The sequence below is a fragment of the Callithrix jacchus genome, chromosome 18 (assembly GCF_049354715.1).
Source record: "Callithrix jacchus isolate 240 chromosome 18, calJac240_pri, whole genome shotgun sequence".
Taxonomy (NCBI): Eukaryota; Metazoa; Chordata; class Mammalia; order Primates; family Cebidae; genus Callithrix; species Callithrix jacchus.
The window spans coordinates 46,350,050-46,363,985 of NC_133519.1; the positions used below are offsets into that span (position 1 = coordinate 46,350,050).

The 13,936-nt window shown below is 36.6% G+C and overlaps 1 protein-coding gene across 1 annotated transcript in view; it reads right to left on the reverse strand.

Moving 5' to 3' along the window:
• Nucleotides 1-13,936, reverse strand: part of LOC118149139 (uncharacterized) — a 429,176-nt gene that overhangs the window by 231,389 nt on the left and 183,851 nt on the right. The gene's annotated exons all lie outside the window — the stretch shown is intronic.

Consider the following 13,936-nt stretch of genomic DNA (forward strand, 5'->3'; position numbering starts at 1 on the left):
TAGAAATCTTTTTAAAACGAGTGCTGAATACTTACCTCATAATTTTTGTTTTAAAATGACATTTATCAGACATAAAAAATTAAGCTCCTAAATTATGTTACTACAAAACTTTTGTGAATTCATCTGTAAATTCAACTCTACATATATAAAATATTAAAATTAGAAACATTTCTCAAAGTGTCATTCTTATTCAGAAGTCTTAAATGACCATTGATTTTGTTCTGTAAGATTTCAAAATAAAATTCTGCAAAAAATAAGAGAACTAATAGATGCAAGGTCATATCAATGTTTGTGAAGGATGACTCAATATTGTAAAAATGGCTATCTATAATGTATAAGTTTAATATGATTCTAATAAAATGTTGATACTTCTTATTTTCAAAAAGACTACATGGCACTGGAGTTATTTTAAAAAGTAGTAATAAAAATGTGTAAAATAGGTGGAAAGACAGAAAATAGCAAAACATGATTATAAAAAACATATAATTTAAGTAAAATAGCTTTAATTACTAAGAGTTATATTTGTATCATACATAGATTAAAAAATAAATACAATTGAAAAAGAAGTTATGGCCGGACGTGGTGGCTCACGCCTGTAATCCCAGCACTTTGGGAGGCCGAGACGGGTGGATCACGAGGTCAAGAGATTGAGACCATCCTGGTCAACTTGGTGAAACACCGTCTCTACTAAAAATACAAAAAATTAGCTGGGCATGGTGGCGCATGCCTGTAATCCCAGCTACTCAGGAGGCTGAGGCAGGAGAATTGCCTGAACCCAGGGGGCGGAGGTTGCGATGAGCCGAGATCGCGCCATTGCACTCTAGCCTGGGTAACAAGAGCGAAACTCCATCTCAAAAAAAAAAAAAAAAAGAAGTTATCCAAGCAGACCTAACCCAAGTAATCAGAAAATTACCTTAGTGCACAAACGCACTAATGTAAACCAGTTTTAAATTGTCATGTTTAGACATGTTATTGAGAAAATTGGATGGCATTGATAAAAAAATATTTAGTTGGGTTCCTTCTTGCTGTAAATTAAGAAAAATCCATGTGAAACAACATTAAATCATAAATAAACCAAAATAACTTTATAGAAGAGTGAAGTTTTCTATCATTAATGTAAAGTGGGAAAGATATACCTTACTGTCACTCAAAATCCAGGAGCCATAAAGGAAAAAGTGAAAAAGAATGGTCAACATGGATAACAAAAGCTTCCTACACTTTTTCAGAGAGGAAGACAAAATGATTGACAGAGAGAGAAAATAAAAACCTTATAATTCGTTCTTTAAAAATTCTTAATTCCTCAATATTTAAAGTTTCCAAAAGTAAATAAAGGAAAAATAAATAAGATAATGGAAAAGTCTATTGATATGAATATGATTGATAGAATAGTACATTTATACACAACTTAGTTATGTGAAAAGTTGCTCAACTTTACTCATAAAAGAGAATTTGAAGTAAAACTGCACAGATAATTCAAGTCATATATTGTGTCTATGATTAAGTAGTTTGAGTTAGACTGCCACAAAGAGAAAATCTTTAAAATTCAGATTAAGTAAAAATGAGCAAACTGAAATGGCCAGCTGTTAGAACATAAGAAAAAGCAGTCAGGTCATTGTGGACTTGATGGGGAAGATCCTAGAAAGAGGGAAATTTAGTGAGATGAGCCAGTTTCCCCTGTGGGATTCTTTCTTTGGAGGCATTTGTTGATTTGCAGCTCTGAGTTTCTAGAAGAAAGCAGCAACTTAAGTGTTCTCTGCAGTCTCGTAAATCTGAACTGACAGAAATTGGACTTCTGTTTTACTTTTCACCAGATTTAAGAAAATTCTGTACTTCTACTAAATAGTTACTCTGAAGTATATATCACATTACACCTGTTTTAAAACTAGTTTGGGTAGCTTGGTTAATATGTAAAATTTTTTTGGCTAAGAGAATGTATTCATATGATATAATGAGTTATTAGCTTTTGTGCCTAGGTTCAGAACCTTCAGATTATTTCAAAGCAATCTTTGGAGTGCTTAATATAGAAACTACTAAGCAGTATGGTGGAAAATGACATGACCTTGTATGCTTCTTCTGAAAGTGATCAGAGCATCCTAGGGTAGCTGGTTCTAGATGTCTATCCTCTTTCAAAGAGTTCCAGGTATTTCCAATAATATGGAACTCTTAGTTGTTCATGCCACTCAATTCTCACATCTTTGTTGCTAAATTCTTACCAGGCATATGTCTAAGGCAAGTTGTGACTATAGCATTAGGTTTTTTTTTTTACTGAACAGAGATCAGAAAACTCTCTAAGTTTTGTTTGGATTATGTATGTTTGCCATCTAATTATTCTCAGACTAGTCCCACTGATTGCTGTCAACACAATCAAATAAATACCAAACTAATATAAATATAGAGAATGATAATCCTAGGCATAATTTAGAATCTTTAAGCTTCCTGGCAGAAGGATAAAAAAGATAAGTTGGCCCTGTGTTGCTATAATACAGTTTTTACTTATGAAAATTAAAATTTCAGTATAATGTTACAGCCAGAACAAGTTCAACTTCTTTTCCATGCATACCCCCTATTTTCTAACATCACTAAAGTATATCTGGGTTAATTTCTGATTTTCATCTTGATACAGACATTAATAGGACATGAACAACAAACTGTAGTACTCTCAATTCATGCAGCCTTTATGACTCCCTGCGTACTTGAATGCAGCTCTGCAATGACCTGTCTCTTTTAGCAGAAATGATAAAATATGCACTCGTAGTATCAGAGAGTGCGAGGAAATTTGCCCAGGCCGCCACCTTTAGTAACACCTCAAGGTCACCACTGGGATAATAGCATTTGAGGCATTTAGCTCTCAAAAACCATGTCTCTAAACTATATTTATCTTTTAAACAAGCCAGATTGGAGCATCACAGGGTTCATATATAGGGTGTATAAATTCTTCTTCTGCCAAGAATCTGAGGCTCCTGTTCACAGCTGTTACTGCTATGTGGAACAGACACCACAGGCTGCAGTTTTGGTGAAGGACCTCCTAGCAGCAACTCTATCTATTTGGGAGCCAACCCACAGTCTAAGTTATCTTGTCTTAAAACATCTATAACCAGAATCCAAGAGAGTTGGATTCTCAGATACTTAATAAGCCCACCATATATGTTTTGAGTACTAACTGACAACTGTCAGTTGCTATTAATATTGATCAATTAGTTCCATCTAAAATAACCTTACCTCAGTGAGAATTTCAATAGCTATTCAAAGGATCCCACTCCACCAATCATTTCTTCCCCAATCTTACATTAAAATCCACCTTTAGGAACTGGATACATTAGTGTATTTGCTGTAATTATTAATTTTTATTATTTTAATATTTTTATTCAGAGCTATGATATATTTACTCATAACTTACTTCCTGATATTAATAATGGACCCAAGAATCTTGATGACCCGGAAATACACACTGGCTGCCCTGCCGCTGCCACAAAAGGCATCTCTAATTGTTCTCACTCATTTTAATTGTAAACTGTGAATACTGCCACAATGGATTTGTTCTAATCAAGTTTTTCTGCTATTTTAATATGTGTCTTAAGTGCTTGTACAGCTATATAGCCTCTGTTTCCCACCACCCACCCACCTCCCCACCTCCACCAAGGATGGAGCATCTCCTCTTGATAGCAGGCAAACAAAACACAAAACCAAACCAAAAAGAGATCATTCTTTCTTTCAAAATACATGGCCTTTCTTTTGGGCAAAATTTATGTTCTTTCATTTTGTAAAAATAGTATCTGACCTAATTTAGCCATGACTAATTGGCTTCACTTTCTTATGCTTCTAAACTATTAAATTTGTCCCATAAACTTTGTTATAATTCGATGGTAAGTCCTGTGTATCGGTTCAAATGTGACTCACACTCGTTTGCAAGGGAGATTTATTTTTCTACGATGTTTGTATATTGACTTGTCATTGATTTGTGTGGGGGGATGGAGAGCAGGAGGGAGGATGCTGAACAGTGAATTGGCAATGGATAAAATGAATGTAGCACCTAAATAGATCACTATCAAGTGACCCTGGAAAATACAGATCTCAATCAAGTATCCAGAAAGAAAAAATGTCACTCAGCTAACTTTCCTTCTCTGAAAATTATTAACCTTGTAGTCATTTACAATTGAGTGAATTTCAGCAAATATTTTATAACATATGTGAGAGCCTGTGTATGAACTATGTTATGTCAATTCCTTCATAAATTTCCATCTTCTTCTATAGCCTTATTGACTTTCAGCTTTTTAACTTTAGATTCAGCTGTAATTTCAGTTTATAATTTCATACATTACTATTCTCTTTATGTTTTCCCAGCACCAACTTTGATTTGCATTCAATGCAGTTCATATTCAATATGGCAAAATGTTATATTCTTAATGCAAAGGGGCACAAAAACAATACAGTGTACTTGTTCCTTATCTTCAGTACTAATATAGCATGATATTACAGGATTATTCCTAAAGACTGTGTGGTAAGGAAGGCAACACATTTGTTCTGTTCTTACATATTATTACATGTCAAGAATACATAAATTTCATTAAAACTTTTAAGTTTATTAATAACATTTATGTATGTGATTTTGCCCTTTTGCCAAAAGCATTCATTCATGAAAAAAGTAATAGCATTCAGGGTATATTTTAGTGAAGGAGGCCATTTTGAGGCTTGTGTAAAAGTTTAGTTTCTATTAGTGGGTTTCAGCGTTAACCACACTTTATAAAATGAGCAAAGGTTGAAGGATTTCTTGATAATATCACAGGAGCTCATTCCCATAGCAATGCATTCCCCAACCTGCAGAGCCTTACACTGGTATCCTGCCTAAATTCTAATTTGGATAATTAAATTCTGCCTGCATAGCTGACTTCTTACAGTTTCTAGCCTTTTTTTTCAATCTTCTGTTATTTCCTGTTTTGAATTGATGACTGCTGTGCCCTGTGGAACAGAAGCTGCATAATGGGACAGGAAATCATTCACTCTGCTTCTGTTACAGTTGTGGTCTCTAGCTCTATTTTTCATTTCATTGTAATATTTGTGAAATAGAAACACCTTTCCTTGTTCCTGGTCTGCTAGAAGAAATAAATCCATGAAAACCTGGACCCATTCAATTTCTATTAAAATATGCATTTATCTAACTGAAATTTAAAATACAGCTTTTCTTTACAAAATATGTATAGAGAAAATATAGCGTATTTTTTAAGGATGTTATGTGAACTTGCAAAACTTATATTTTTCAAAATATATCTGCTGCATTAACTTCAAGTAGCAACCTGTTTTTCATAATTTGGATGTGCACCATTCAGATACCCTGTATAAAGCTATACCTACAACGTGTACTTAATAAATAATATATACTCTATGTCCTAATGAAAATCCAGAAAGGTCATGTGATTAATCTTTGGGGCAGATGCTCATATTTTTCCTAGACAAATTTCATTGTGTCTAGTAGCAGCTCAGTTTCTTTTTCAAAGATTATTCAGAGAAGAAAGTAATATTTTATTCATATTGATGACCATATACCTGACCTTACCTCTGCCCTCACTTCCTGGCTCCAGAAATTCTCTCAGTCCCACTTTGATAAGCTCTAACTTCACATGGAGTGAATGGGGTAATAATATAAACTCTGCTTTTCCTTTCTACACAGGCAAAAAGTTTTCCAAAAGAAAAAATTATTACTTATTCCAAAAGAAAAAATTATTACTTATTCCAAAAGAATATCTTATTCTGAAAGAAAAAATTATTACTTGTTATACTCAAGATTACTTATTATTATTTGTTGTTGTAAAAAATCTTACTTGTTGTAGTAAAAGTACTGTATAAATAAAGATCAAAGTCCAATCGGTTTAGAGGAAAGTAACATTAACAAATAAAATATATGAACTTTATAAATGTTTAATATTTCACTATAAAACAACTTCTGACTAAAATATTAAAAATAAGTACCTTGAAGTAAGATATGAATTTATCTATGTTAAAGAACTACAGGTATAAAATTCACTCACACTTCAGTATATTTCCTAATTAGGTCCTGTTTATTGAATATATATGTATGCTAATATATAATTCAATAATATTGATTATAATATAATTCTTTATTTGAAAAAAATTCTCATATTTTATCTTTTATTAATCAGCCCAAGTTAAACAATAAAAGTTGTAGACTTCAGACTCCCACAAAGATGGTGAAATAGGAACAGCTCCAGTCCACAGTTCCCAGTGAGAGTGAGCCAGAAGGTGAGTCATCTCCACATTTCCAACCAAGGTACCAGGTTCATCTCAATGGGACTGGTTAGATGGTGGGTGTAGCCCAAGGAAGGCAAACAAAAGCAGGGTGGGCCTCACCTCACCTGGGAAGCACAAGGGGCCAGAGAACCTCCTTTCCTAGCCAAGGGAAGCCGTTACAGATGCTTCTGGACACTCCAGCACTCGGGCTCAGATACTGCACTTTTCCCATGGTCCTAACAACCTGCAGACCAGGAGACTCCCTCTGGTGCCTACAACACCAGCACCCTGGGTTTCCAGCACAAAACTGGGTGGTCATTTTAGCTACAGCAGTTTTTTGTTTTTTTTTCCTCAAAGCCCAGCAGCCTGGAATGCCAGTGAGATGGAACCACTCATTCTCCCGAAAGAAGGGGGCTGAAGCCAAGGAGCTAAGTGATCTGGCTCTGTAAGCCTCATCCCCACAAAGACCAGCAAGCTAAGATACACTGGCTTGAAATTCTCACAGCCAGCAAAACAGTCAGAGCTCAACCTGGGGTGTTTGAGCTTGGTAGGGGGAGAGGCATCCACCATTACTGAGGCTTGGGTAGGTGGTTCTAAATGCGCTGGTGTAAACAAAGTCTCCTGGAAGTTTACACAGCAACTGGGCTGAGCCCACTGGCAGCTCAGCAAAGCCTCTGCAGGCAGACTTTACTAAACGCCCTTCCTGCTGGGCAGGCATCTCTGAAAAAAGGCAGCAGCCCATCAGGGACTTATAAATAAAGCCCCCAACTTCCTGGGACATAGCACCTGGGAAACGGGCAGTTGTGAGTTGCATGTTAGCAAGCTTAAGCTTCCCTGCCCAGCAGCTCTGAAGGGAACAATGGACCTCTCAGCACAGCAGTTGAGCTCTGATAAAGAACAGAGTGCCTGCTCAAGTGGCTCCCTGACCCTCGTTTATCCTGACTAAAGACGTCTCATGCAGGAGAGCTTTGCCTGAAATCTGGCAGGTACCCTTCTGGGAAAAAGCTACCAGAGGAAGGATCAGGGAGCAGTCTTTGCTGTTCTCCAGCCCCCGTGGATGATTCCCAGGCAAGCAGGGTTTGGAGTCAACCTCTGGCAGACCTTCAGCAGAGGGGCCTGTTAGAAGGAAAACTAAAAAAACAAAGAAATAGCTTCAATATCAACAGAAAGGACCTCCACTCAGAGACCCCATCCAAACGTCACCAACTTCAAAGACCAAAGGTAGATAAATCTGTGAAGATGGGAAGAAACCAGCATAAAAATACTGAAATCACCAAAAGCCAAAACCTCTTCTCCTCCAAGGGATCACAACTCCTTACCAGCAAGGGAACAAAACGAGATACAGAATGAGTTTGACAAACTGACAGAAGCAGGGTTCAGAAGGTGGGTAATAACAAACTTTTCTGAGCTAAATTAGCATCATCTAACCCTACACAAGGAAACTAAGAACATTGAAAGAAGGTTGGACAAAATACTAACTAGAATAACCAGCATAGAAGAGAACATAAATGACTTGATGGAGCTGAAAAACACAGCATGTTTTTCAGAACTTCGTGAAGCATATACAAGTTTCAACAGCCAAACTGATCAAGTGGAAGAAAGAATATCAGAGATTGAAGATAAGCTCAAAAAAATAAAGCAAGAAAGCAAGATTAAAGAAAAAACAGTGAAAGGAAATGAACAAAGCCTCCAAGAAATATGGGATTATGTAAAAAGACCAAATCTACGTTTGATTGGTATATCTGAATGTGATGGGGAGAATGAAAACAAGTTGGAAAACACTCTTCAGGATATTATCCAGGAGAATTTCACAAACCTAGCAAGACAGGCCAACATTCAAATTCAGGAGATACAGAGAACACCACAAAGATGTTCCTTGAGAATAGCAACCACAAGGCACATAAAGGCCAGATTCACTAGGTTTGAAATGAAGGAAAAAATGCTAAGGGCAACCAGAGAGAAAGGTTGTGACCCACAAAGGGAAGCACATCAGACTCAGAGTGGATGTCTTGGCAGAAATTCTACAAGCCAGAAGAGAGTGGTGGCCAATACTCAACATCCTTAAAGGAAAGGATTTTCATCCCAGAATTTCATATCCAGCCAAACTAGTTTCATAAGTGATGGAGAAAAAAAAATCCTTTACATACAAACAATTGCTGAGAGATTTCGTCACCACCCGGCCTACCCTACAAGAGCTCCTGAAGGAACCACTAAACATGGAAAGGAGCAACCAGTACCAGCCACTGCAAAAACATACCAAATTGTAAAGACCATCAACACTAAGAAGAAACTGCATCAACTAACAATGAATCAGCCAGTTAGCCCTGAAATGGCAGAATCAAATTCACACATAACAATACTAACCTTAAATGTAAATGGGCTAAATGCCCCAATCAAAAGACCCAGACTAGCAACAGGATACAGTAAAGAACCATCAGTGTGCTGTATTCAAGAGACCAATTTCACATGCAAAGACACACATAGGATCGAAATAAAGGAATGGAGGAAGATTTACCAAACAAATAGAGAACAAATAAAAAGCAGGGGTTGCAATCCTAGTCTCTGATAGAACAGACTTTAAACCAACAAAAGTTAAAAAAGACAAAGAAAGGCATTACATCATGGTAAATGGATCAATGCAACAAGAAATGTTAACTATCCTAAATATTTATGCATCCAATACAGTAACATGCAGATACATAAAACAAGTTCTTAATGACCTACAAAGAGACTTAGACTCCCACACATAATAGTGGGAGACTTTTAATACTCCACTGTCAATATTAGACAGATCAATGAGACAGAAGATTAACAAGGATATCCAGGACTTGAACTCAGATCTGGATCAAGTGGACCAAATAGATATTTACAGAACTCTCCACCCCAAATCCACAGAATATACATTCTTCTCAGTACCACATCACACTTACTCTAAAAGTGACCTCATAATTGAAAGTAAATCACTCCTCAGCAAAGGCAAAAGAATGGAAATTGTAACAACCAGTCTCTCAGACCACAGTGCAATCAAATTAGTACTCATGACTAAGAAACTCACTCAAAACTTCACAACTACATGGAAACCGAATAACCTGCTCCTGAATGACTACTGGATAAATAATGAAATGAAGGCAGAAATAAAGATGTTCTTTGAAACCAATGAGAATAAAGACACAACATAACAGAATCTCTGGGACGCTTTTAAAGCAGTGTCTCGAGGGAAATTTGTCATACTAAATGATCACATGAGAAGTGAGGAAAGATCTAAAATTGGAACACTAACGTCACAATTAAAAGAACTTGACAAGCAAGATCAAACAAATTCAAAGCTAGCAGAAGACAAGAAATAACTAAAATCAGAGCAGAGGTGAAGGAGATACAGACAGAAAAAAACCCTTTAAAAATCAATGAATCCAGGAGATGGTTTTTTGAAAAGATCAACAAAGCAGATAGACTACTACACAGACTAATAAAAAAGAAAAGAGAGAAGAATCTAATAGATACAATAAAAAATAACAAAGGAAATATCACCACCGATTCCACAGAAATACAAGCTACCAACAGAGATTATTACAAACACCTCTATGTACACAAGCCAGTAAATCTATAAGAAATTGATAAGTTCCTGGGACACTTACACCCTCCCAAGACTAAACCAGGAAGAAGTTGAATCCCTGAATAGACCAATAACAAGATCTGAAGTTGAGGCAGCAACTAATAGCATACCAACCAAAAAAAGGCTAGGACCAGTGGGTGCACAGCTGAATTCTACCAGACATACAAAGAGGAGCTGGAACCATTTCTTCTGAAATGATTCTGAACAATACAAAAAGAACAAATCTCCCTAACTCATTTTAGGAGACCAAGATCATCCTGATACCAAAACATGGCAGAGACGCAACTATAAAAGAAAATTTTAGGCCAATATCCATGATGAACATTGATGCAAAAATCATCAACAAAATGCTGGCAAACCGAATTCAACAGTACATCAAAAAGCTTATCCATTATGATTAGTCTGCTTCATCCCTGGGATTCAAGGCTGCTTCAGCATACACAAATCTGTAAACATAATCCATCACATAAACAGAACCAAAGGCAAAAAACACATGAATATCTCAATAGATGCAGAGAAGGCCTTTGACAAAATTCAACAGCCCTTTATGCTAAAAACTCTCAATAAACTATGTATCAATGGAAAGTATCTCAAAATAATAAAAGCAATTTATGAAAAACCCAGGGCCAACATCAAATTGAATGGCTAAAAACTGGAAGCATTCCCTTTGAAAACTGGCACAAAATAAGGATGCCCTCTCTCACCTCTCCTATTCAACTTATTGGAAGTTTTGGCCAGGGCAATCAGTCAAGAAAAAGAAATAAAGGGTATTCAATTAGGAAAAGAGGAAGTGAAATTGTCTCTATTTGCAGATGACATAATTGTATATCTAGATGACCCAATCTTCACAGCCCAAAATCTCCTTAAGCTAATAAGCAACTTCAGCAAAGTCTCAGAATACAAAATCAATGTGCAAAAATTACAAGCATTCCTATATACCAATAATGGACAAACAGCCAAATAATGAGTGAACCATTCACAATTGCTACAAAAAGAATAAAATACCTAGGAATACAACTAATAAGGGATGTGAAAGACCTCTTTAAGGAGAACTACAAACCACTGCTCAAGGAAATCAGAGAGGACACAAATGGAAAAACATTCCATGCTCATAGTTAAGAAGAATCATTACCATAAAAATGGCCATACTTCCCAAAGCAATTTATAGATTTAATCCTATCCCATCAAGCTACCACTGACTTTCTAAACAGAACTGAAAAAAAAAAAAACACCTTAAACTTCATATGGAACCAAAAGAGAGCCCATATAGCCAAGACAATCCTAAGCTAAAAAATTAAAAAAATAAAAAATGCCAGAAGCATCATGCTACCTAACTTCAAACTATACTACAAGGCCACAGTAATCAAAACAGCATGGTACTGGTACCAAAACAGAGATATAGACCAATGGAACAGAACAGAGGCCTCAGAAGTAATGCCACACATCTACAACTATCTGATCTTTGACAAACATGACAAAACCAATCAATGGAGAAAGGTTTCCCTATTTAATAAATGGTGTTAGGAAAACTGGCTAGCCATGTGCAGAAACCTGAAACTGGATGCCTTTCTTAGACCTTATAAAAAATTAACTCCAGATGGAGTAAAGATTTAAACATAAGACCTAACACCATAAAAACCCTAGAAAAAAACCTAGGCAATATCATTCAGGACATAGGCATAGGCAAGGACTTCATGGTTAAAATACCAAAAGTAATGGCAATAAAAGCCAAAATAGAAAAATGGGATCTAATTAAACTTAAGATCTTCTGATCAGCAAAAGAAACTATCATTAGAGTGAAAAAGCAGCCAACAGAATGGGGAAAAACTTTTACAATCTACCCATCTGACAAAGGACTAATAACCAGATCAACAAAAAACTTAAAACAAATTTACAAGAAAAAAAAAAAAAAAACACCATCAAAAAGTGGGAGAAGGATATGAACAGAAACCTTTCAAAAGAATACATTTATGCAGCCAAAAAACATGAAAAAAAGCTCATCATCACTGGTCATTAGAGAAATTCAAATCAAACCACATTTAGGTACCATCTCACCCCAGTTAGAATGATGATCATTAAAAAATCTGGAGACTACAGATGCTGGAGAGGACGTGGAGAAATAGGAACACTTTTACACTGTTGGTGGGAGTATAAATTAGTTCAGCCATTGTGGAAGACAGTGTGGTGATTCCTCAAGGATCTAGAAGTAGAAATACCATTTGACCCAGCAATCCCATTACTGGGATATACCGAAAGGATTATAAAATATTCTACATGAAGACACTTGCACATGTATGTTTACTGCAGCCCTGTTTACAATTGCAAAGACTTGGAACCAACCCAAATGCCCATCAATGATAGACTGGATAAATAAAATGTGACACATATATACCATGGTATACTATGCAGCTATAAAAATGGATGAGTTCATGTCCTTTGCAGGGACATGGGTGAAGCTGGAAACCAGTATTTTCAGCAAACTGACACAAGAACAGAAAACCAAACACCACATGTTCTCACTCATAAGTGGGTGTTGAACAGTGAGAACACATGGACACAAGAAAGGGAACATCATACACTGGGGCCTGCAGGGGGTAGAGGGTTAAGGGAGAGATAGCCAAAGGTGGGGGAATTGAGGAGGGATAACATTATGAGAAATACGTAATGTAGGTGATGGGGGGATGGATGCATCAAACCACCTGGCACATGTATACCTATAACACACCTGCAAAATCTGCGCATGTACCCCAGAAATTAAAGTATAATAAAAAAATTTTTTTAAGTTGTAGTTTTTTATTATCTTCAAATTTGAAAATGCTAAACAAGCTATGATTTTCTTTCAAATAAAGACATGTCTGTCCTATCACAGAAAAAAATGTAAATATGTGCATATGGGTATGTGCTTCCTCTCTTCATTTCCTTTGAGTGGATGGAAGGGTACAGCCAAATTTTACCCTCCAGGGAAACATTAAGCCTCTCTTTTTTCACTTAGAAGAAATGTTAATGTGAGTAAAGAAAAGAAATTGGTGTCGTTAAGGAGAGAATGGTGTCGTTATGTGAGTAAAAATTTTTCGTGTTTTATTTTGTTTTGTTTTGTTTAACCAGTGACTGGATGACAGTGTATACTTTCTACTTGCTCCTTTTTTTCCTTCAATATATTTTATAAAATAAATTCAGTCTGCAGACATCACCCAGTTAAGCAGCTTCTCTGCCTTAATAATATCAAAGGTCAGAATAGCATCCACAAGAAAAGATGTATCACTGGCTTTTGTTTACACCTATAGTTAAAGAATACAAGGATATTGTCAAGAATTACATCCAATCCTGTTGAATTGACCGGCACAAAAACAAACAAACAAAAACAACCCAAAACAAAACAAAAGACTGTTCTGTTTCTTGAATTCCTGGAACACAGATCTTTCAAAAGTAACTACTAGTTACAGTGGCCAAGATAGATGACCTAACACATGTTCAGTAACCTGACGTTTGTAATTACCAATTATTTTGCATATTTAAGTGACATAACTCTTCTGCAAAGATATTAGGATCCCTTATTCTAAATCCACAATGAGCACATGTATTAACTTCTCTTCCCAGGTCCACAAGGGGCATGGCTTCAAAGGCCAAGAACTTTCCAGTGACATGCCGGACTTGCCTTCTTTCATGTCTCCATCTGGGAGCCTAGAATTCCTTGTCTAACTTGCATGCGCCAGAAAGGCGGACTGCCCAGGTGGGCTTCTTTTGTTTAGCCTAGGAGAAGCTATGGGAGGACTGTGGGCCAAACGACCAAACCGATGTCAAAGTCAAAACATCGATCACTCCACAGGAAGTCTGGAAGAACTCCTCTCATTGGACAAGAACTTGAATGGGGAGGGATTAACTCCCAGATCAAAAGACCTTCTGCCCCTCACCTCTGGATCCTCTCACACAACATCCTGGGAGTTCCCTTTCTCTCACCCTACTTTTCATTCTGTCTCTCTCTGGCTAATAAATCCCTTTTCTGCAAAACTCTTTGGGTCTGACATTTACTTGAAGGAGCGCAGTGCACCTCCGGGGCCTCTTCCTCTATTTCTGGCGCAT